Below are 9151 nucleotides of genomic sequence, written 5' to 3'. Positions count from 1 at the left end.
TATGTAAACTAGAAAAGTAGATATGTAAACTAAGGAGGGACCTCGTCAGAAAGTAGATATGTAAACTAAGGAGGGACCTCGTCAGAAAGTAGATATGTAAACTAAGTAGGGACCTCGTCAGAAAGTAGATATGTAAACTAAGGAGGGACCTAGAAAGTAGATATGTAAACTAAGGAGGGACCTCGTCAGACAGTAGATATGTAAACTAAGGAGGGACCTCGTCAGAAAGTAGATATGTAAACTAAGGAGGGACCTCGTCAGAAAGTAGATATGTAAACTAAGGAGGGACCTCGTCAGAAAGTAGATATGTAAACTAAGGAGGGACCTCGTCAGAAAGTAGATATGTATGTAAACTAAGGAGGGACCTCGTCAGAAAGTAGATATGTAAACTAAGTAGGGACCTCGTCAGAAAGTAGATATGTAAACTAAGGAGGGACCTCGTAAGAAAGTAGATATGTAAACTAAGGAGGGACCTCGTCAGAAAGTAGATATGTAAACTAAGGAGGGACCTCGTCAGAAAGTAGATATGTAAACTAAGGAGGGACCTCGTCAGAAAGTAGATATGTAAACTAAGGAGGGACCTCGTCAGAAAGTAGAAATGTAAACTAAGGAGGGACCTCGTCAGAAAGTAGATATGTAAACTAAGGAGGGACCTCGTCAGAAAGTAGATATGTAAACTAAGGAGGGACCTCGTCAGAAAGTAGATATGTAAACTAAGGAGGGACCTCGTCAGAAAGTAGATATGTAAACTAAGGAGGGACCTCGTCAGAAAGTAGATATGTAAACTAAGGAGGGACCTCGTCAGAAAGTAGATATGTAAACTAAGGAGGGACCTCGTCAGAAAGTAGATATGTAAACTAAGGAGGGACCTCGTCAGAAAGTAGATATGTAAACTAAGGAGGGACCTCGTCAGAAAGTAGATATGTAAACTAAGGAGGGACCTCGTCAGAAAGTAGATATGTAAACTAAGGAGGGACCTCGTCAGAAAGTAGATATGTAAACTAAGGAGGGACCTCGTCAGAAAGTAGATATGTAAACTAAGGAGGGGACCTCGTCAGAAAGTAGATATGTAAACTAAGGAGGGACCTCGTCAGAAAGTAGATATGTAAACTAAGGAGGGACCTCGTCAGAAAGTAGATATGTAAACTAAGGAGGGACCTCGTCAGAAAGTAGATATGTAAACTAAGGAGGGACCTCGTCAGAAAGTAGATATGTAAACTAAGGAGGGACCTCGTCAGAAAGTAGATATGTAAACTAAGGAGGGACCTCGTCAGACAGTAGATATGTAAACTAAGGAGGGACCTCGTCAGAAAGTAGATATGTAAACTAAGGAGGGACCTCGTCAGAAAGTAGATATGTAAACTAAGAAGGGACCTCGTCAGACAATAGATATGTAAACTAAGGAGGGACGTTGTTGTTTGATAGAACGACATGACGATCTGAGAGTGGCATTTTTGGATAGATATTTTCTTTGTTATTTCCATCTTGATTTATAAAAAATCCGTTACGTGTACAATTTAGCAACGAGACAATCTCCTAACTATGTGTAAAATTAACGTCTCCTCCACATTATGAATTAATTATCAGATGACGAAATGTTTCAGTGAAAATCCACATCGATGCACGTACCTTATTAAACTGTAAACATTCTGAAGAGATGTTTACCTTTGACAATCAAATGTTACAATCATTGATAAAGAGCGGGTTGTTTGCAGCAGTCGACTTGTGATGGTGCTGAGAGAGGCCAGCGTGCGGCTGTATTTGTTGATGTGTAATGATGAATGGATATAGCGCCACATCAATATTATCTAATATGTTGTAAGTACACTATTGAGACTCCTACAGTTCTCAATCATTCTGTTTGCATAGGCAACAGAAATAGAGTTATCCGCCCATGCTTTCCTCTGGACCGATGCTATTGGAAAGCAAAATTTCTCCTAATTGCAGCTTAGGATTTCCCAAGAGATCCACAATCGCGTGCTGTATTGTCTACAAAGTGTCGAGTATGCTGATCTTTCCGGTTTTATTTCTGCGAACCGGCGACATTGATGGCTATGTTACGTTGGGAACAGAGCAAGTCAAACTAGCCGATAAACTGAGGTAGCTGGCGGGTAGACGGACGCCACCGTCAAACATTACTAACCCGTATACGTCCTCGCCCCTAACACCACTCGCCCGTACACGTCCTCGCCCCTTACACTACTCGCCCGTACACGTCGTAATTGCCCGTCCGAGAGTTATTGCGTGGTTTAGAGTTTTGACATTAGTCTATTTGTTTGACACTTGATAGTGGTTTTCATCTGCAAGAAAATTAAGTGCCACTAGAAGGCGCTTTTAGATTTGAACCCGACTCTCGCCATGAAGGACGAGAAGGACTAGTCTGCCAGTAATTGATATTAATACAAGGAATGTGATAAGGTTGTCATAATAAGGACAGAGTCATATGTCTACAAGCCATTAACCACAGGGATAATTATTTTCTGTTGAACGTACTTCAATATAGATAGAAGATATTTTTACTTCATTGAGATAGCAGGTTTGCCTCTACATATATGGTATGCCCGGTTATAATCGAGCGGGAAAAAAATAGTTACCGATGGAGTGCAGAGAATAGGGGATTGGCAGAAACAGGCCACTAACCGATTTTCAAGTGGCTTCAGCAAAGATCTTTTGGGAAATAGGAAGAAAAAGGGCTGTGACCAACACATGGACGATCTGATATTATGATGGGGTGGGAGGTGGGGTGAGGGTTATTATTGTCGATCTGTAATGAACCGATTGTGTGGATGTAGAAATGGTTGCAATGTGATACAATATAGAACACCAGACGATTTATATGATTTTAGAGTGAGATGTCTCCTTTACAAATGGTTGCTATGTAGTATGTAGTGTTATATATCAAATTGTAATGAACACTGTTGTTAGGTAGCTGTGTACACGTTTACGACAAAAAATAAATATTGAGTCATCTGTGAATGGGATAACTGGTTTCTGTAGTGAAAGATATATCAGTACACGTGATCAGATACCGTAGTGAGGGAGATATCAGTACACGTGATCAGATACCGTAGTGAGGGAGATATCAGTACACGTGATCAGATACAGTAGTTAGGGAAATATCAGTACACGTGATTAATATAGATACAATACTAAGGGAGATATCAGGACACGTGATTAATATAGATACAATACTGAGGGAGATATCAGGACACGTGATTAGATACCGTAGTTAGGGAAATATCAGTACACGTGATTAATATATATACAATACTGAGGGAGATATCAGGACACGTGATCAGATACCGTAGTTAGGGAAATATAAGTACACGTGATCAGATACAGTAGTTAGGGAAAATATCAGTACACGTGGTCAAATACATTAGTGAGGGAGATATCAGTACACGTGATCAGATACATTAGTGAGGGAGATATCAGTACACGTGATTTATATTTGTACAGTAGTGAGGGAGATATCATACACGTGATCAAATACAGTAGTGAGGGAGATATCAGGACACGTGATTAATATGTGTACAGTAGTGAGGGAGATATCAGTACACGTGATTAATATTTGTACAGTAGTGAGGGAGATATCAGTACACGTGATTAATATTTGTACAGTAGTGAGGGAGATATCAGTACACGTGATTAATATTTGTACAGTAGTGAGGGAGATATCAGTACACGTGATTAATATTTGTACAGTAGTGAGGGAGATATCGGTACACGTGATTAATATTTGTACAGTAGTGAGGGAGATATCGGTACACGTGATTAATATTTGTACAGTAGTGAGGGAGATATCGGTACACGTGATTAATATTTGTACAGTAGTGAGGGAGATATCAGTACACGTGATTAATATTTGTACAGTGGTGAGAGAGATATCGGTACACGTGATTAATATTTTTACAGTGGTGAGAGAGATATCGGTACACGTGATTAATATTTGTACAGTGGTGAGAGAGATATCAGTACACGTGATTAATATTTTTACAGTGGTGAGAGAGATATCAGTACACGTGATTAATATTTTTACAGTAGTGAGGGAGATATCAGTACACGTGATTAATATTTTTACAGTAGTGAGGGAGATATCAGTACACGTGATTAATATTTGTACAGTAGTGAGGGAGATATCAGTACACGTGATTAATATTTGTACAGTAGTGAGGGAGATATCAGTACACGTGATTAATATTTTTACAGTAGTGAGGGAGATATCAGTACACGTGATTAATATTTTTACAGTGGTGAGGGAGATATCAGTACACGTGATTAATATTTTTACAGTGGTGAGAGAGATATCAGTACACGTGATTAATATTTTTACAGTAGTGAGGGAGATATCAGTACACGTGATTAATATTTTTACAGTAGTGAGGGAAATATCAGTACACGTGATTAATATTTGTACAGTAGTGAGGGAAATACCAGTACACGTGATTAATATTTTTACAGTAGTGAGGGAGATATCAGTACACGTGATTAATATTTGTACAGTAGTGAGGGAGATATCAGTACACGTGATTAATATTTGTACAGTGGTGAGAGAGATATCGGTACACGTGATTAATATTTGTACAGTGGTGAGAGAGATATCGGTACACGTGATTAATATTTGTACAGTGGTGAGAGAGATATCAGTACACGTGATTAATATTTTTACAGTAGTGAGGGAGATATCAGTACACGTGATTAATATTTGTACAGTAGTGAGGGAGATATCAGTACACGTGATTAATATTTGTACAGTGGTGAGGGAAATATCAATACACGTGATTAATATTTTTACAGTGGTGAGAGAGATATCAGTACACGTGATTAATATTTTTACAGTGGTGAGGGAGATATCAATACACGTGATTAATATTTTACAGTGTGAGGAGATATATTAATATTTTTACAGTACACGTGATTAATATTTGTACAGTAGTGAGAGAGATATCAGTACACGTGATTAATATTTGTACAGTTGAGGGAGATATCAGAGATATTTGTACATATTTGTTGTGGTGAGAGAGATATCAGTACACGTATTAATATTTGTACAGTGGTGAGAAACACGTGATTAATATTTGTACAGTAGTGAGGGAGTATCAGTACACGTGATTAATATTTGTACAGTAGTGAGAGAGATATCATCACGTGATTAATATTTTTACAGTAGTGAGGGAGATATCGCTACACGTGATTAATATTTGTACAGTATGTGAGAGAGATATCAACACGTGATTAATATTTGTACAGTATTGAGAGAGATATGTACACGTGATTAATATTTTACAGTAGTGAGGCATATCAGTACACGTGATTAATATTTGTACAACAAAATATCAGTACACGTGATTAATATTTTTACAGTGGTGAGAGAGATATCAGTTGTTGTGATTAATATTTTTACAGTATTTATTTCGAATTCATGATGTAATATTTTGTACAGGGAATATTTGATTATTGGGCTTGATTAATATTTAGCTGTGAGCTTTGCGACTGCTTAGAAAAACAAAATGGCCGACTGAGCGTAACGTGATAAACACAAACCGATGGTGTGATAAACACAAACCAATGGTGTGATAAACACAAAGCTATGGTGTGATAAACACAAAGCTATGGTGTGATAAACACAAAGCTGTGGTGTGATAAACACAAAGCTGTGGTGTGATAAACACAAAGCTGTGGTGTGATAAACACAAAGCTGTGGTGTGATAAACACAAAGCTGTGGTGTGATAAACACAAAGCTGTGGTGTGATAAACACAAAGCTGTGGTGTGATAAACACAAAGCTGTGGTGTGATAAACACAAAGCTATGGTGTGATAAACACAAAGCTATGGTGTGATAAACACAAAGCTGTGGTGTGATAAACACAAAGCTGTGGTGTGATAAACACAAAGCTGTGGTGTGATAAACACAAACCAATGTTGTGATAAACACAAAGCTGTGGTGTGATAAACACAAAGCTGTGGTGTGATAAACACAAAGCTGTGGTGTGATAAACACAAAGCTATGGTGTGATAAACACAAAGCTGTGGTGTGATAAACACAAAGCTGTGGTGTGATAAACACAAAGCTGTGGTGTGATAAACACAAAGCTGTGGTGTGATAAACACAAAGCTGTGGTGTGATAAACACAAAGCTGTGGTGTGATAAACACAAAGCTGTGGTGTGATAAACACAAAGCTATGGTGTGATAAACACAAAGCTGTGGTGTGATAAACACAAACCGATGTTGTGATAAACACAAAGCTGTGGTGTGATAAACACAAAGCTGTGGTGTGATAAACACAAAGCTGTGGTGTGATAAACACAAAGCTGTGGTGTGATAAACACAAAGCTGTGGTGTGATAAACACAAAGCTGTGGTGTGATAAACACAAAGCTGTGGTGTGATAAACACAAAGCTGTGGTGTGATAAACACAAAGCTGTGGTGTGATAAACACAAAGCTGTGGTGTGATAAACACAAAGCTGTGGTGTGATAAACACAAAGCTGTGGTGTGATAAACACAAAGCTGTGGTGTGATAAACACAAAGCTGTGGTGTGATAAACACAAAGCTGTGGTGTGATAAACACAAAGCTGTGGTGTGATAAACACAAAGCTGTGGTGTGATAAACACAAAGCTGTGGTGTGATAAACACAAAGCTGTGGTGTGATAAACACAAAGCTGGTGTGTGTGATAAACACAAAGCTGTGGTGTGATAAACACAAACCAATGTTGTGATAAACACAAAGCTGTGGTGTGATAAACACAAAGCTGTGGTGTGATAAACACAAAGCTGTGGTGTGATAAACACAAACCAATGGTGTGATAAACACAAAGCTGTGGTGTGATAAACACAAAGCTGTGGTGTGATAAACACAAAGCTATGGTGTGATAAACACAAAGCTGTGGTGTGATAAACACAAAGCTGTGGTGTGATAAACACAAAGCTGTGGTGTGATAAACACAAAGCTGTGGTGTGATAAACACAAAGCTGTGGTGTGATAAACACAAAGCTATGGTGTGATAAACACAAAGCTGTGGTGTGATAAACACAAAGCTGTGGTGTGATAAACACAAAGCTGTGGTGTGATAAACACAAAGCTGTGGTGTGATAAACACAAAGCTGTGGTGTGATAAACACAAAGCTGTGGTGTGATAAACACAAAGCTGTGGTGTGATAAACACAAAGCTGTGGTGTGATAAACACAAAGCTGTGGTGTGATAAACACAAAGCTGTGGTGTGATAAACACAAAGCTGTGGTGTGATAAACACAAAGCTGTGGTGTGATAAACACAAAGCTGTGGTGTGATAAACACAAAGCTGTGGTGTGATAAACACAAAGCTGTGGTGTGATAAACACAAAGCTGTGGTGTGATAAACACAAAGCTGTGGTGTGATAAACACAAAGCTGTGGTGTGATAAACACAAAGCTGTGGTGTGATAAACACAAAGCTGTGGTGTGATAAACACAAAGCTGTGGTGTGATAAACACAAAGCTGTGGTGTGATAAACACAAAGCTGTGGTGTGATAAACACAAAGCTGTGGTGTGATAAACACAAAGCTGTGGTGTGATAAACACAAAGCTATGGTGTGATAAACACAAAGCTGTGGTGTGATAAACACAAAGCTGTGGTGTGATAAACACAAAGCTGTGGTGTGATAAACACAAAGCTGTGGTGTGATAAACACAAAGCTGTGGTGTGATAAACACAAAGCTGTGGTGTGATAAACACAAAGCTGTGGTGTGATAAACACAAAGCTGTGGTGTGATAAACACAAAGCTGTGGTGTGATAAACACAAAGCTGTGGTGTGATAAACACAAACCGATGTTGTGATAAACACAAAGCTGTGGTGTGATAAACACAAAGCTGTGGTGTGATAAACACAAAGCTGTGGTGTGATAAACACAAAGCTGTGGTGTGATAAACACAAAGCTGTGGTGTGATCAACACAAACCAATGGTGTGATAAACACAAACCAATGGTGTGATAAACACAAAGCTGTGGTGTGATAAACACAAAGCTGTGGTGTGATAAACACAAAGCTGTGGTGTGATAAACACAAAGCTGTGGTGTGATAAACACAAAGCTGTGGTGTGATAAACACAAAGCTGTGGTGTGATAAACACAAAGCTGTGGTGTGATAAACACAAAGCTGTGGTGTGATAAACACAAAGCTGTGGTGTGATAAACACAAAGCTGTGGTGTGATAAACACAAAGCTGTGGTGTGATAAACACAAAGCTGTGGTGTGATAAACACAAAGCTGTGGTGTGATAAACACAAAGCTGTGGTGTGATAAACACAAAGCTGTGGTGTGATAAACACAAAAACACAAAGCTGTGGTGTGATAAACACAAAGCTGTGGTGTGATAAACACAAAGCAAAAAGCTGTGGTGTGATAAACACAAAGCTGTGGTGTGATAAACACAAAGCTGTGGTGTGATAAACACAAAGCTGTGGTGTGATAAACACAAAGCTGTGGTGTGATAAACACAAAGCTGTGGTGTGATAAACACAAAGCTGTGGTGTGATAAACACAAAGCTGTGGTGTGATAAACACAAAGCTGTGGTGTGATAAACACAAAGCTGTGGTGTGATAAACACAAAGCTATGGTGTGATAAACACAAAGCTGTGGTGTGATAAACACAAAGCTGTGGTGTGATAAACACAAAGCTGTGGTGTGATAAACACAAAGCTGTGGTGTGATAAACACAAAGCTATGGTGTGATAAACACAAAGCTGTGGTGTGATAAACACAAAGCTGTGGTGTGATAAACACAAAGCTGTGGTGTGATAAACACAAAGCTGTGGTGTGATAAACACAAAGCTGTGGTGTGATAAACACAAAGCTGTGGTGTGATAAACACAAAGCTGTGGTGTGATAAACACAAAGCTGTGGTGTGATAAACACAAAGCTGTGGTGTGATAAACACAAACCTGTGGTGTGATAAACACAAAGCTGTGGTGTGATAAACACAAAGCTGTGGTGTGATAAACACAAAGCTGTGGTGTGATAAACACAAAGCTGTGGTGTGATAAACACAAAGCTGTGGTGTGATAAACACAAAGCTGTGGTGTGATAAACACAAAGCTATGGTGTGATAAACACAAAGCTGTGGTGTGATAAACACAAAGCTGTGGTGTGATAAACACAAACCGAT

This window comes from Ylistrum balloti, unplaced genomic scaffold (genome assembly GCF_031769215.1).
Source record: "Ylistrum balloti isolate Yb309-2 unplaced genomic scaffold, AGI_CSIRO_Ybal_v1 Utg370866, whole genome shotgun sequence".
Lineage (NCBI taxonomy): Eukaryota > Metazoa > Mollusca > Bivalvia > Pectinida > Pectinidae > Ylistrum > Ylistrum balloti.
Note: the sequence above shows the minus strand (reverse complement) of the source record.